This window comes from Phoxinus phoxinus (assembly GCF_949152265.1).
Source record: "Phoxinus phoxinus genome assembly, chromosome: 8".
In the NCBI taxonomy this organism is placed as follows: domain Eukaryota; kingdom Metazoa; phylum Chordata; class Actinopteri; order Cypriniformes; family Leuciscidae; genus Phoxinus; species Phoxinus phoxinus.
This window is the reverse complement of record NC_136883.1, coordinates 31,699,464-31,713,357: the sequence shown is the minus strand read 5'-3', so window position 1 is coordinate 31,713,357 and position 13,894 is coordinate 31,699,464.

Below are 13,894 nucleotides of genomic sequence, written 5' to 3'. Positions count from 1 at the left end.
TTTATTTCATATTTCAGGCATCACAGGGTTAATAGATACCGCTACCAGATGGTGTAAATTAATAAATATCTTATGTTTTGGTTCTACTTTTTATGGTTTTACACATATTCCTTTTTCTACTCGTGTTCTGGGTCAGAGGAGCCTAAAGTTGCTGTTGTCTGGCTGTCAATCACACAAAGCCCCCTCCCTCCCTCCCTCCCCATCTTTATGCTCATTAACCCCTGAACCCCAGTGCGTGCAACCTGCCTATCAGACTCCCTGTGGGAATATCCACAGTTTAAGAAGGGGGCAACGTTTGATCGTCACTTTCTGTACTTCCTTTCTCTCTTTCTTGTCTTCGTTTGGTTTTTTATTGGCTAGTGAGTTAAATTTTTTAGACGTCTCACTACACACAAAAAAACTGACCCTGAATTATAATGTGAAACGTGTCTTTTGAAGCAAGGATGTGCCAAAAGTTGGCATGTTCCAAACCTGTATGAGTTTCGTTCTTCTGTTGAACACAAAAGAAGATATTTTAAAGAGTGTTGGTAACCAGACAGTTGACGGCACCCATTGACTTCCATTGTAGGAAAAAATAATACTACTGAAATCAATCGGTGCCATAAACTGTCTGGTTACCAACACTCTTGATCTGATATTTACAGTATATTTTCAGTTATACAGTATATTTATAAACATGTCAAGTCGCTCTTTCCATTCCTCGGCATCCCCAGTCCTTCATTTCTCATGTATTTTGGCCTAGGGCTGGCGTGTATGACTGGGAGGATATGTTTGTGAGTGGGTTTTTTGGGGGCAAGGGCTGAAAGAAATGCTCATAGAATTAATTTCTAGCGCCGCAGCAAACCAAAAGCTTCTAAAAGGGTATAAAAAGCAATCAAACAGATGAAAGGCATGCGTATAAATGTAAAAAACAAGGGTGAAGTTCAGCAAACAGCAAAAATGCCTGATAAAGTGTTTATTGATCTATTTACTGCTTATCTCAGGCATTGACATCACAGCTCTGGAAGCCAGTCCTTTCTTTCCAAACTAAGCTAACTGACATTTTCTCAGTCCACATATCACTGTTTAGAAGTGAAATGTAGGTCATTTTTAACCGTTCTTGGGAGTCTGAGTCTTACGAAGGGCAGAGAGTTTTTAGTTTAGCCATCTCAGGAAGCTTTTTAGCATTTGTCAGCTACCCGTATAAAGAGCCCACCCACTCACCAACCATAACATGCTGACCCACACAAAAGAAAGAGAAATGCGTACTAACCCACACACACTACATACCACCTGTTCACTCCATCTGCTACTCTGGTATTTCATAACATGCACGCACATATCACACATAACAAGCACGCCAACATAGCGGACTTCACGCTAACAAGTCCATAAAATACACATAGGTTTGATTGCTAAAAATTTCAGATTGGAACCGTGTGATAAAATCATACGTACATGAGGAGGTCTAATTGGGTCAGGCATCTCCAAAGATTTCATTTGGGGGCGAGAGTACTGTACACTCAGTATGCATTTGTATGGACTCGAGTAAGAACTAGAGTGGTATAATGGGATTGGTGTTGTTGTTTTAGTCTATTCTCTAGGGCCTATACATCTTTGAAAATAGTGGTACTTTAGTCAAGACAAAACCTTTATGTGCCACTGTAGTGCAGCTAGTCGTTGAGACTAGACAATTCTAATTAAGCACTTAGGACATAAGAAGTGGACTTACTTATTCATGTTCTATGAAAATATACTGTAATATCAGATCAAGAGTGTTGGTAACCAGACAGTTGATGGCACCAATTCATTTCAGTAGTATTATTTTTTTCCTACAATGGAAGTCAATGGGTGCCGGCGTCAACTGTCTGGTTACCAACATTCTTTTAAATATCTTCTTTTGTGTTCAACAGAAGAAAGAAACTCATACAGGTTTGGAACAACTTGAGGGTGAGTAAGTAATGACAACATTTTCATTTTTGGGTTAACTGTCCCTTTAATTATTCCAAACTTTTAAGTGGACCTCATTTAATAAAATTCTATGATGTGACTCATTTAATAACTAATAAAAGAAAGATCAGTTGTAACAGTCAATCATGTACACTGTGCCAATGATATGGGCAGTTTATTTCAGGATGTACTCTATAAATGTCTCTCCAAATGACCAACCCCCACCACTCTCGAGTCCTTCAGGCAAGACCCAGGGGGTGAATCTTTGACCCTTCGCCCCAGTTAATCTGTCTTTCCAGCCTAAATTCCTCTTAGATTAAAGCAGGGTGGGACCCTGCCGACCGGGTCATAATAATATGCCGATTGGTCCCTTCCCCTGGGCATGCTGCTCAGCAGGCGGATAGGAGGTGTGAGTGGTGGCATCTCGTGTGAGGATGTAAACTCACTATTTTGCTTTCCAATCTCTAAGTGAGTTACATGCTCTCCTGGTAGATGTATAAATTCACATTTTTGTACCCTCTTAGCCACAGTTCGGTTTTGGCAAGGACATTTCTACCTAGAGTTGGACACAGATAGTGTCCGGTGGTGGGCAGGTGGAGTGCAGCCAATATCCCAAATGCGAGCTTATGGAGCGAGGTCCAGATCCAGGCCCGGTAATTAAACTCCAACAAAAGGTTTCTCATTCAGGGCTCATTTTAATGCTCCTATTGATAGCTATGAAAGTCTGCTGAGTGTCTATTATCCTGAGAAAAGTGATTGTAATGAAAAAGAGAGGGAGAGGGGGGAGGATAGGGAGAAGTGAAGGCAGAAGTGAAAGAGAAAGTGATGAGTGAAAGCAAAGCCCGCATTGGGGATGCAAGAACATGGCTGGCAATGAGCTCATACACATTGTTTCTTTTTGCGTAAGCTGACCCACTTGGTTAGATTCATTCTGAAGTGTAAGAAAGAGAAAAAGAAAACGAGAAAGGGAGAGAATGAAGCACAAGAGTGATCCTCAGTATATTCAGTTGAAAAAAAATGTATCCTATGGCTTCAACTCTTTCCTGGTGAAAATTAAAGCTGAAGTGTGTAAATTTGTTTTTGATGTTAAAATACTTTACCATTCCATATTTAATCTGCAGAGACAGCTACAGTGGCTTCAGAAGCTATCCAGATACTCAAGTCAACATTAAAAATGTATGAATATCTTTAAATAATATAACAAAATCAAACTGAGTGGTGAAGGTAGTTCTGAGATAAGCTCTCTAGAATCATTTGTTTGCAGATACCACTTTGATATTTTGCTATTCAATGCAGTTCATTTTAGATATTTTTAACTGTGACTTGCCCAGAAATGCTTTTGGGGCTGCTGTATAGGCCTATGTTATGCTTGTAAATTGATTTTCCTAAAATGTGCATCTCACTGTGATGCTATAAAAATATTATTTTGACTGCCACGACCAGCTGGGCTGCATTCAAAATAGCATACTATTAGACATAGACATTTTGACCCCTATATATATATATAGGCTATATATATGCTATATACTCTCCACCTTCCCCAGCTCCACCTGTCTAAATCTGCTATGGGTGATTCATGTAAGCACCTTACATGCTCACAGCAGCGTGTCCTGCATGTATTGGCAGTGGCGATAACAGCAACAGCAGCAGCATAGCAGATCTATTCTGCCAAGACCAAAACATTTTAACATTCTCATATCCATTTCCATGCCAAACACTCAAATAGTTGTCGTGATACATACACAGAAAAGAATTACAAATATAAAGTACATTATAACAAATTAAATTAAACAATTAATATTGCATGCAATTTACAGAGTTTTAACGCATTCCTTTTTCTCAGCTGCTTTATGGAAATAGCATTTTCAAATATTTTTTAAATGCCTCAAAACTTGGACCAGCTTTATCAAATGTGTTTTAGCTTTCATCTCCTCTGCTTTTTTGACCATGGACATCTTTGACCATTGCACTGCATCTGTGCGTCGGATTTTTAAAAAAGCGGTGTCAAGTTAAAATAAGTGATTTTGAAAAAGTTTCTGTGTTGCATCTTGCATTTTTAAATGCAAGAACGCAGTCTGTTTGAACCTTCAAGACATTTATTCAACTCCTGCAGCCATCATGTGAAAAGATATTTTCCTTCACCCTGTGCTAGTATAGCCGCTTCTGTCTACTGCTCAGTCCCATCAGACAGGCACTAAAAAATGGTGCATTTTCTGCCCTGTCAACAACAGTAAACAAGGAAGGATACACAAAGAATGCATTTGTATATTTGTCTTTATTCTGGGACCATTTCCTAGTGCTGCGGTGTTTCCTGTTCACTCTGAACTGTAATGCCCTAAAAAAGCCTGTTTGTCATTTCGCTGGCTGCACTGACAGCCATATATGGAAGGAAGCTGACGAAACAAATTATAGATGCAGCATCTCTCCACTTTGTTAGAGTGTACAGTCTTACAGCCAGCTTTACCTGGCTTTTATATCTGTTGAACTGAAAAACTGGCATTTTACTAGACCGTCAAAGAGAATTTTTTTTGAATAATTTTTTTTACTTTGGTTAATAAATAATACTGCTCTGACTAGGCTATATCATGCCCCAACTTCCCCTTGCTGCAACCAGCGCTACCAGTAAAGATCTTTTTTTTATATTGTGTACATCTGTCAATTATGTGGTAGATCATTTTCTTACAGAGAAAGAGAGAGAGAGATGGTAAAAGAGAGATGTTTCCCTGCAGTCAGGAGGCGATGAATGTTATCTTTCTCTTCCCACAATAGAATGTCTCACTCCCTTCCACAAAGCCTCCTTTGTGATCAGTTGTATTGGCAGGTGTTGTGTTGTTATAGTTGTTTTCATTGACTAAAGGTGCTTTTTGTACTATAATTGTTTCTCTTTCCACTTACATCACATATAAACAGCTGAGCTTTTCTTGGACACCACATGACATGCTAATTGCTTCTGCCTCTGACAGAGAGGAAACGAGAATCACATACTGGTCGAATATTATTCAAAGTTCTTTCTAAACCAAATACTCTGTCTTTCTCACAAGTAAAGGTGAAAACAGGACAAACTTTCCTATGCAACGACCATATGAGTGTGTATGTAAATACTAGCAAGTTTATATAGTGTATACAGAGAAGAAGGACAGAGAGAGAAAAAAACAGGAGCATATGTCAAACATATGAGGCTCATCATGACCCCTTCCTACAACACCACAGTAACGCTTGAAACAAAACAGATCTAAGAATCCTGATTCCACACTGCCCTCCACTGGACAATATAAGTAATGCATGGAGTATCACGTGTTCAATGGGAAGCACTGCCTGGCACTATCATTATGGAGCTTATATTATGACAAAATGATTTGAATTTGAATTGTGTAAATCTGAATTATTTGCAAGTGTAATCTAACAAAATTGAATTTTAGGTGGTAGTTTAAATAGTTCTGAATTTGAATTTTTTTAAACGAATATTGAACATTTGAAATTTAACAAATTGAAATGTTTTTATGGCTGAATTTTATAGACATGTATTTTCAAACAGTAATATTCAGTTTAAAAAAATTCAGATTCAAGTTTTCAAGATGAAGAAATTCAGAACTTCAAATTCAGTTTTCTAAAATTCAATGTCAAAAATTCAAGTTCAAAAATTCAGATCTGACAGAAAGTAGGTCACAGGTCATCCACAGGGAAGAGTAGAGGATCTCAGAAAAGTCGAACAGAGCATTTTGGCCAGTTGCCACTCTCTGAGGGACATTCTAAAACGCTTACGTGAAAAACGCTTAACGTGGCTTACTGTACGAAGACAGTGATATTAAAGGACCAAACTCAGTACAAATCATATTAATAAACCATACTTTGTATAAAAAATCAGATGAGCCCAGAATACCTACGCAACGCGTTTAATTGTGCGCTAAGCATTTCCTTACCATAGAAAACCGTTATAAGAAAACGCTTAACGTGGCTCACTGTACAAAGACAGTGATATAAGGACCGTACACATCATATTAATAAACCATACTATGTATAAAAAATCAGATGAGCCCAGAATATGAACGCAACGCGTTAAGCATTTCCTTACCATAGAAAACCGATAAGAAAACGCTTAACGTGGCTTACTGTACAAAGACAAGGACCAAACTCAGTAGCCTACGCATCATAATAATAACAATGTATAAAAAATCAGATGAGCCCAGAATATGAACGCAATGCGTTTAATTACGCGTTAAGCATGTTCTTATCATAGAAAACCGTTATAAGAAAACACTTAACGTGGCTTAATAAACCTTAAACCTGATTTTTTTATACATAGTAGGCCTATGGTTTATTAAGGACCATTTAAGGTTTATTAAGCCACGTTAGCGTTTTCTTATAACGGTTTTCTATGATTAGAACATGCTTAATTAAACGCGTTGCGTTCATATTCTGGGCTCATCTGATTTTTTATACAAAGTGGTTTATTAATATGATTTGTACTGAGTTTGGTCCTTTAATATTGACTGTCTTCGTACAGTAAGCCACGTTAAGCGTTTTCATATCGGTTTTCTATTAAGGAATTTGCTTAACGTGTAATTAAACGCATTGCGTTCATATTCTGGGCTCATCTGATTTTTTATACATAGTATGGTTTATTAATATGATGTGTACGGTCCTTATATCACTGTCTTTGTACAGTGAGCCACGTTAAGCGTTTTCTTATAACGGTTTTCTATGGTAAGGAAATGCTTAACGCACAATTAAACGCGTTGCGTAGGTATTCTGGGCTCATCTGATTTTTTATACAAAGTATGGTTTATTAATATGATTTGTACTGAGTTTGGTCCTTAAATATCACTGTCTTCGTACAGTGAGCCACGTTAAGCGTTTTTCACGTAAGCGTTTTAGAATGTCCACTCTTGTCATGAATCGCCCAGAGGTAAGTGATTCTTAAACATGAATGATTTTGTGTTTATATGTTAGGTTAGCGTTCTCAGCACGTGGGACATTGTCTAAGCGGTCTCTGGTGTTTGTTTTAAAGTAGCCTACATTTTGTGTAAAATTGATTAGAACGCCACCTTGTCTACTAGACCTCAGTTACACAGACAGGACGCGAGCGGCGCGACGCAACACAGCTTGAAGCGACTGTTGCAAAGAGCTGGGACTAGGTCAGAAATAGGATGGGGAATCCGTGTGCTGTTGGGGATTTCACGGGTCGCGTCGCACCGTTCGCGTCCGGTCTAGACTGCGTCGTACATGTAATAGACCTCCGGGCGATTCATGACAAGAGTCAGAGAGTGGCAACCTCTTGAACTATCACCACGTTCGCGCTGGAAAACTTCCGCAGTCCCCAATTGGCCAAAATGCTCTGTTCGACTTTTCTGAGATCATCTACTCTTCCCTGTGGATGACCTGTGACCTACTTTCTGTCAGATCTGAATTTTTGAACTTGAATTTTTGACATTGAATTTTAGAAAACTGAATTTGAAGTTCTGAATTTCTTCATCTTGAAAACTTGAATCTGAATTTTTTTAAACTGAATATTACTGTTTGAAAATACATGTCTATAAAATTCAGCCATAAAAACATTTCAATTTGTTAAATTTCAAATGTTCAATATTCGTTTAAAAAAATTCAAATTCAGAACTATTTAAACTACCACCTAAAATTCAATTTTGTTAGATTACACTTGCAAATAATTCAGATTTACACAATTCAAATTCAAATCATTTTGTCATAATATAAGCTCCATATATCATGACCCTTATAAACCCTGAACAAAGACAATGAGAGACACCTACTTACAAATAGCTCACACTGATCATTTTCATAAATAAATGAAGAATAAAAAAATCTATAATTTTATTTGCAGTAATGCAACACTCAAGGCACTGTATACTGCCTATACGCCACGTTTAAAAGTTTTTTTGAATCTCTCTTCTGCTCAACAAGGCTGCATTTATTTGATCAAAAATACAGTAAAAACAGTAATATTGTGAAATATTATTACAATTTAAAATAGCGGTTTTCTATTATAATATATTTTAAATTTTAATTTATTTCTGTGATGGCAAAGCTGAATTTTCAGCATCATAACTCCAGTCTTCAGTGTCACATGATCATTCAGAAATCAGTACGTATTTAAAATTACTGTTGCTTTTGATCAATTTAATGCATCCTTGCTGAATAAAGGTATTAATTTCCTTGAAATGAAAAAATCCTACTGTTTCTGAGCCCAAATGTTGAAAGGTAGTGTAAAAGTATTATTTTAAATAGTATTATTCTACATTGTCACATAACCTCACTGAATTCAGGGAATTCAGTTGTTTTATTTTTGATACAATTTTATTTTAAAACACTCCTAACTCTCGTAACTGGTCAAATAACTTTGAGCACTTTGAATATCACATTGAAATGGAATCAAGCTGCAGCATTCATTCATTGTCCAAACTGCCCTTTTATCAGGAAGTGTAAGGCCAACACAGACATTAATAAACAGCAGGGCAGAGGGAAAAATGACCAAACGTTTCCTGTCATTGTACTGTACATATCACTCAAAGCTCTTTTCTGCTTCATATGTCTCCTAGTGTTCAGTGGCGAAAACAAACAATGTCATGGGATATTTTTATCCCAGATAAACTAGTTTATGTTCCTGTAGTGGTAAAGTCACCATCAAGTCCTTCTTGGAAAAGGCAGAAAGACAGGCATTGCAACTAGTTATGCTAACTAGTCCTGACTCTTTAAATCCCCAACACTGTAGACATGCTCTGTGTGTTTAGACTGGCAAAGTGTGTTTTGATTAAAGGGGTGGTAAAATACCCTTTTCACAAGATGTAAAATAAATCTCTGATGTCCCCAGAGTGTGTGTGTGTGAAGTTTTAGCACAAAATACCCCACAGATATTTGTATATAGCATGATACAAAAACGCACCATTTTGTGCCTGGCCCTTTAAATGCAAATGAGCTGCTGAAGAGGGCGGGGTTTCAAGAGCTCGTGTGTGTTAGCAGCTGCGATTACCTCACGCAGACACACTAAAATGACAGAAACTGTTCTGCCTTTAATGTTAAAACGGAGTCAGACAAAGATGGAGAGACTCAAGAAGAAGTGACAACATAGAATGTAACAGGACATCTCTGAATGGTTAGTTGATGAATTTATGTTGCTGATGTGGAGTTAACTCTTCAATTAGCATATTCTGTCATGGTAATATATAAATCGCTCGTATAGGAACTGTTGTGAGATGCACACAGAGTGACTTTCTATTTCTATTAAAAGATGGATGCTACAGTTTGAGCTGACTCACAAATGTACTCTTATACAACAACTTTTCCTCTTCTCAACATGGACTGCGTGTTCCCGGGGGCGGGGTTTATGTACATTTTAGGGTTGGTGATGTCACTAACCCGTGAGGAATGTCGTGTAGTTCCTACCAGCCGTTTGTTGTAGTCCTTTTCTTTAAAAGCAAATATCTTCCTTTGCTTTGAACTTTGAGCGTTGTAACTTTGCAGATGTTGTTTATGCTCAAACAGCAACATTACACACTAACTAAAGTTAGAAAAGTGAAATCATACTCAACCACCCTTTTAAATGAATCCTTAGTGTGTTACTCCAATATTTTGAGTGTGTATGGAATCTTTCATTTAAAAAAAAGTTCTCGAAATGATGTCTAGGATAATTGCTGCTTGATTTATTTGCTTCTAATGTACAACTTTTATTTAGATTATAAAGTCTCTGCTCATACTGATACATAAATGAACAACGTTTAAGTTTGTAATGTGTTTCATTACGCTTCTGCGAGTGTGTTTGTCAGTTTATGTGGAAGGAGAAGCGCATCAAAGGCTGGTGTGACCTCACTGCCTCGATCTGTCACCCTCCACATCTGTACCAATAAACACTTCCTCCTGTAACCATTGATAGCATCTTTATCTCACCCACACAATGGGGACTTTCCTGGAAACTTTCCTTTCCTGCTAACTTAACTTTTCTGGCTTTTGGCCTATTGAAGAAAATAAAGTCTGTGACTAACAAAAGTTTGTGATTCTTACAAATCATCTAACATCTAACAATTTTGAAGCGTAAATATTGGCAGAAGTCAAAAGCTAAACGCAGGCTATAAACGAACTACACCACGGTCACATGACTTCAGCATCACCATCACTAAGCTTCCAACTACTCCTTCAGTCTATGTTTAATAACATTTCCCCTGAATAATAGTTTGCAAGAACGTGATTGTAAACAAAACGAGGCTGTGAGAGCGAACCAGTAAGAAGATGAGTACACCATGTTCGGCTGATGACATTTAATCTCCTCGACAGCCTCATAGTGCCATTTAGCCATGTTAGCAACCACCTTTTACAAGACTAGTAGTAAATCACGAGTTGGGTAATACAGATTTTTATATCGTAGAATAAAACGTGAAAGTGTCTTGAGTGACCACAGACCTTATTTCAGCCATTTAACCCAAAAACAATAATAATAAAAAAGGACTTCAGGACGATGGAACCGGAAGTGCTAAAATTAATGCTAACTTTTGGCCTACAAAAACACTGCATCTATTATGGATGACTGTATATGATGACTTTTTTTTGGGGGTGGGGTACGAGGGCGAGTCACTTTGTAGGCCAAAACGTGGAAGCGAGTTAGCATTTTAGCACTTCAGCTTTCATCGTCCCGAAGTCAATGGGTTTTTTGAATGGGTTTTTGGTTAAATGACTGAAATAAGGTCTGTGATGAACACAAGCTCAAGACACTTTCACGCTTTATTTTACGACATAAAATACATTAGTATTACCCCACTCGTGATTTTTTTAAAGCTGTTACGTGTCTTCAAAAAGAAGGTTGCTAACAAGTGGCTAAATGCCATTGTTACTGTTCGTATCACTGTGTAGTGCTGAGGAAGCCTCCGGAGCTGACATTCAGATATGGTAATGGTCGTTTTGTTTCTGAAATGCGCTGTAAATGGTAGACCAATCACAACAGACTGGGTCATCTGACCAATCAGAGCAGAGGAAGCTCTCAGAAAGGAGAGGTATAGAGAGACTGAATCCTTTATCGAGCGTTTCAGACATTGTGAGAAAATAGGTGTTTTGCAATGTATATTTTGAGAAAATGAAAGTGTTTTTTGAAATTGGATGCATGTAATCCTATTGCATAATAGTGGCACTTTAAGTTAAACATTTAGTTTTATCTATGTGTACACTTTTCCTATTAACTTCAATCTACTGAAATCTTACTTCAGTGATCAATATGTTGTTTAACTGCACAATACTGTCTGCAAATGTAATCAATAGTTTAAGATTAGAGTTTTTTTTCATTTAATCATAAATTGAACATTGAAATAAACATGCAAAAGGGATGTTTTCTCAGATTTGTTCACCATTTAAATGTTAAAAATGAAAGCAATCTTATGGCTTTAGATTCAGAAGACTTCGTAGCTACTTTTATGGTGCTTTTAAGATGTTTTTGCTGCATTACAGATGTTGTCTCTACCACTGTATAGAAAAAATTGACGTAAAGATTCTTTAAAAGCTCACAGCTCAAAACCATACAGTGAACTATTGCTTTAAGTCTAAGTCAATGGAATTTGTGGGACTGTAATAGAGATAAAAAGCAAGCAGAGAGCAGACGTGTGACAATAGAAATAGAGTCAATAGAAACTGGAGGAAACTAGAAACCGTGAGAAAAACAAACAGAAAAACTTTACTTCAGCTTTAGAGAGTAAAACATGGCTCAAGCCATGTGTCTACATGTAATCTGTCAAACCTCTGTTTTTTTTACCCTCTCACGGCTGTTTGTTTTCTGCTGACCACTACTAGACTGAGGTCAAAGATAAAGCCAGCGCGAACAGCTGCCAAAAACACTGACACGCAACACAAGCACACAACGCTACAGTAAATGAAGGACACATAGTTTAATGTAGCAAGATATAGCCTAGCCTATATTGCAGCATTGACAAATTTGGCAAGGTGCTTCCTAGTACATCAAGGCATGGAAAATAATGTTTATATATAGTGAATAAATATGTGTGCAGCTGACCGTAACAGAGGTCTTAACACTTCCTTCTGGTTTGCTTGATCAGAGTCAACAAATTGAAACAATCAATGTATTTGGTAATTCGTTCAATTAATACTTTTGACCAGTGATTTTAATATATACATAAATAAATATTTTGTTTACTTTTCACCCTGCATGTAAATATACTTGTGTTTCACTATTCACTGTGATTTTATTTTATTAGCAGCCCATTGAGAAAACTCATTAAAATCATTGCATTCTGTCTGAGTCAGAGGTGTTGATTTAAAGTTTTTGTTGACATTGTTAATGACTAGCCTACATTTTAGATTTCAGAAAATAGTTTTTATAGTTAATTGTTAACAATTTGTTCTACAAATTGAGTCAACTAAATGCAATCATTAATCCTTAAAAGAAAAATTGAGCCAAAACAGTCAGGAGGCCGCAGTACCTGTTGTTCTGGAATGTACATTTGTCTGTGTAAAATTATTTCTTAAGTGATAAGAGTGTAATAGCTCCAGCTATTTCACATTCTTTTCAAATGCCTTTTATAATAGCCTACAGATTTATTGTTTTACTCTCTTCCTATGCCTGGCATTTCTATGAAAAAAGCAGATTTCATTGTGACAGATTACCCAAATTATATTAATAATCTATGAAAATAAATGATACACTTATGAATCATTGCTATATAATAATGTAACAACCCGTTTCGATAATTATTGTGTAAAAAAAAAAAAAAAAAAAAATTCAAAATGATTTTCATTTCCTCTCCATTTTCTTCAGATGGTATTGTAGGCTACTTGATTGCCAATATTTTTACTGTCCGTCATTTCCAATCAAGCTGTAGGGTAATTTAGTCAAATTATGCAAGAAGTGTGAAAATATTTACTTATGTGTATTTATAGGTAGCCTAATACATGTCTGTCATCTCATTTGATTTGTTAATAGCTAGGCTACAGAAATTAAAATAGTGTGAAAGTGTTTTAAGAGAGTTAGGCTAAGCCTAAGGGCCAAAGTGCCCATATTGATAAACCATTCTGGTTGATTTATTTACAGAAAAGTGCGATGTTGAAAGGTTGACATCATGTCAAATTGCCAGTTTGCTGATGGTTAACGTTAACGTTACCCCGTTACAATTTATTATTCATTATTTCACATTTAAAGCAACATAAAAACAATCCTACAGTCATTCCAGACCAAAGCGTCCCCTTTGAAATTCCCCCTCACAACCAAGCACCCTAATTACAGGAAGCCAACAAACTTTCGATTTCCATGACAACCTCTGTTTGAATCTGGGCGTAAAGTGGGAATATCGGGAATATCCCGGACTGGCGCAAAAATCCTCTACCGCCGACATGATTAACGATGGGAAATGAAGTCTCAGCTGCCTCACGTCAAAACGAGCAAATATGTCCAAGTAGAAATAAAATTAATTTTAAGTTGTTGTTGACATAGCCACCCAAAACATAGAGATATAGGCTACCTTAATTATAAAAAAATGAAAAATACTTTCTTAAAAAACATGCTCTATTTAAACAATATTGATCCACTATGAGGGTCCTACCTGTGTAGGCTGTCCAAGCGACTAAATCCCGTGGGAAGAAATAAGCGTTAACGTGACGTAAACAAGTTAAACTCGTGTAGTTTAATCTTAACGAACAGCGCGTGAAGCGTGTACTCGCGCTGTCCAGAGGCGTCTGCGTATTGCCCACCTCTTTTACTTTCAAAGCAGAGAGAGAAAAAAATAAACCCTCCTGTCCTTGTTTTCACAGTAGGCTACCAGAGGAGTAAAGTCATGATGAGGCAGCTTAATGAAAAATCAACAGTCAGTTAGTTCTCTCCTCAACAAATCAACAGCCAGACGTATGTCAATGAATTACTTCACTCACTCCCAAGCTAATCGAAATCTGGAACCTTGTATGATTGATTCTTTTGTCAGACTGATTGATTGGGTTATCTTTAAACAAATGCCATTAATCACAA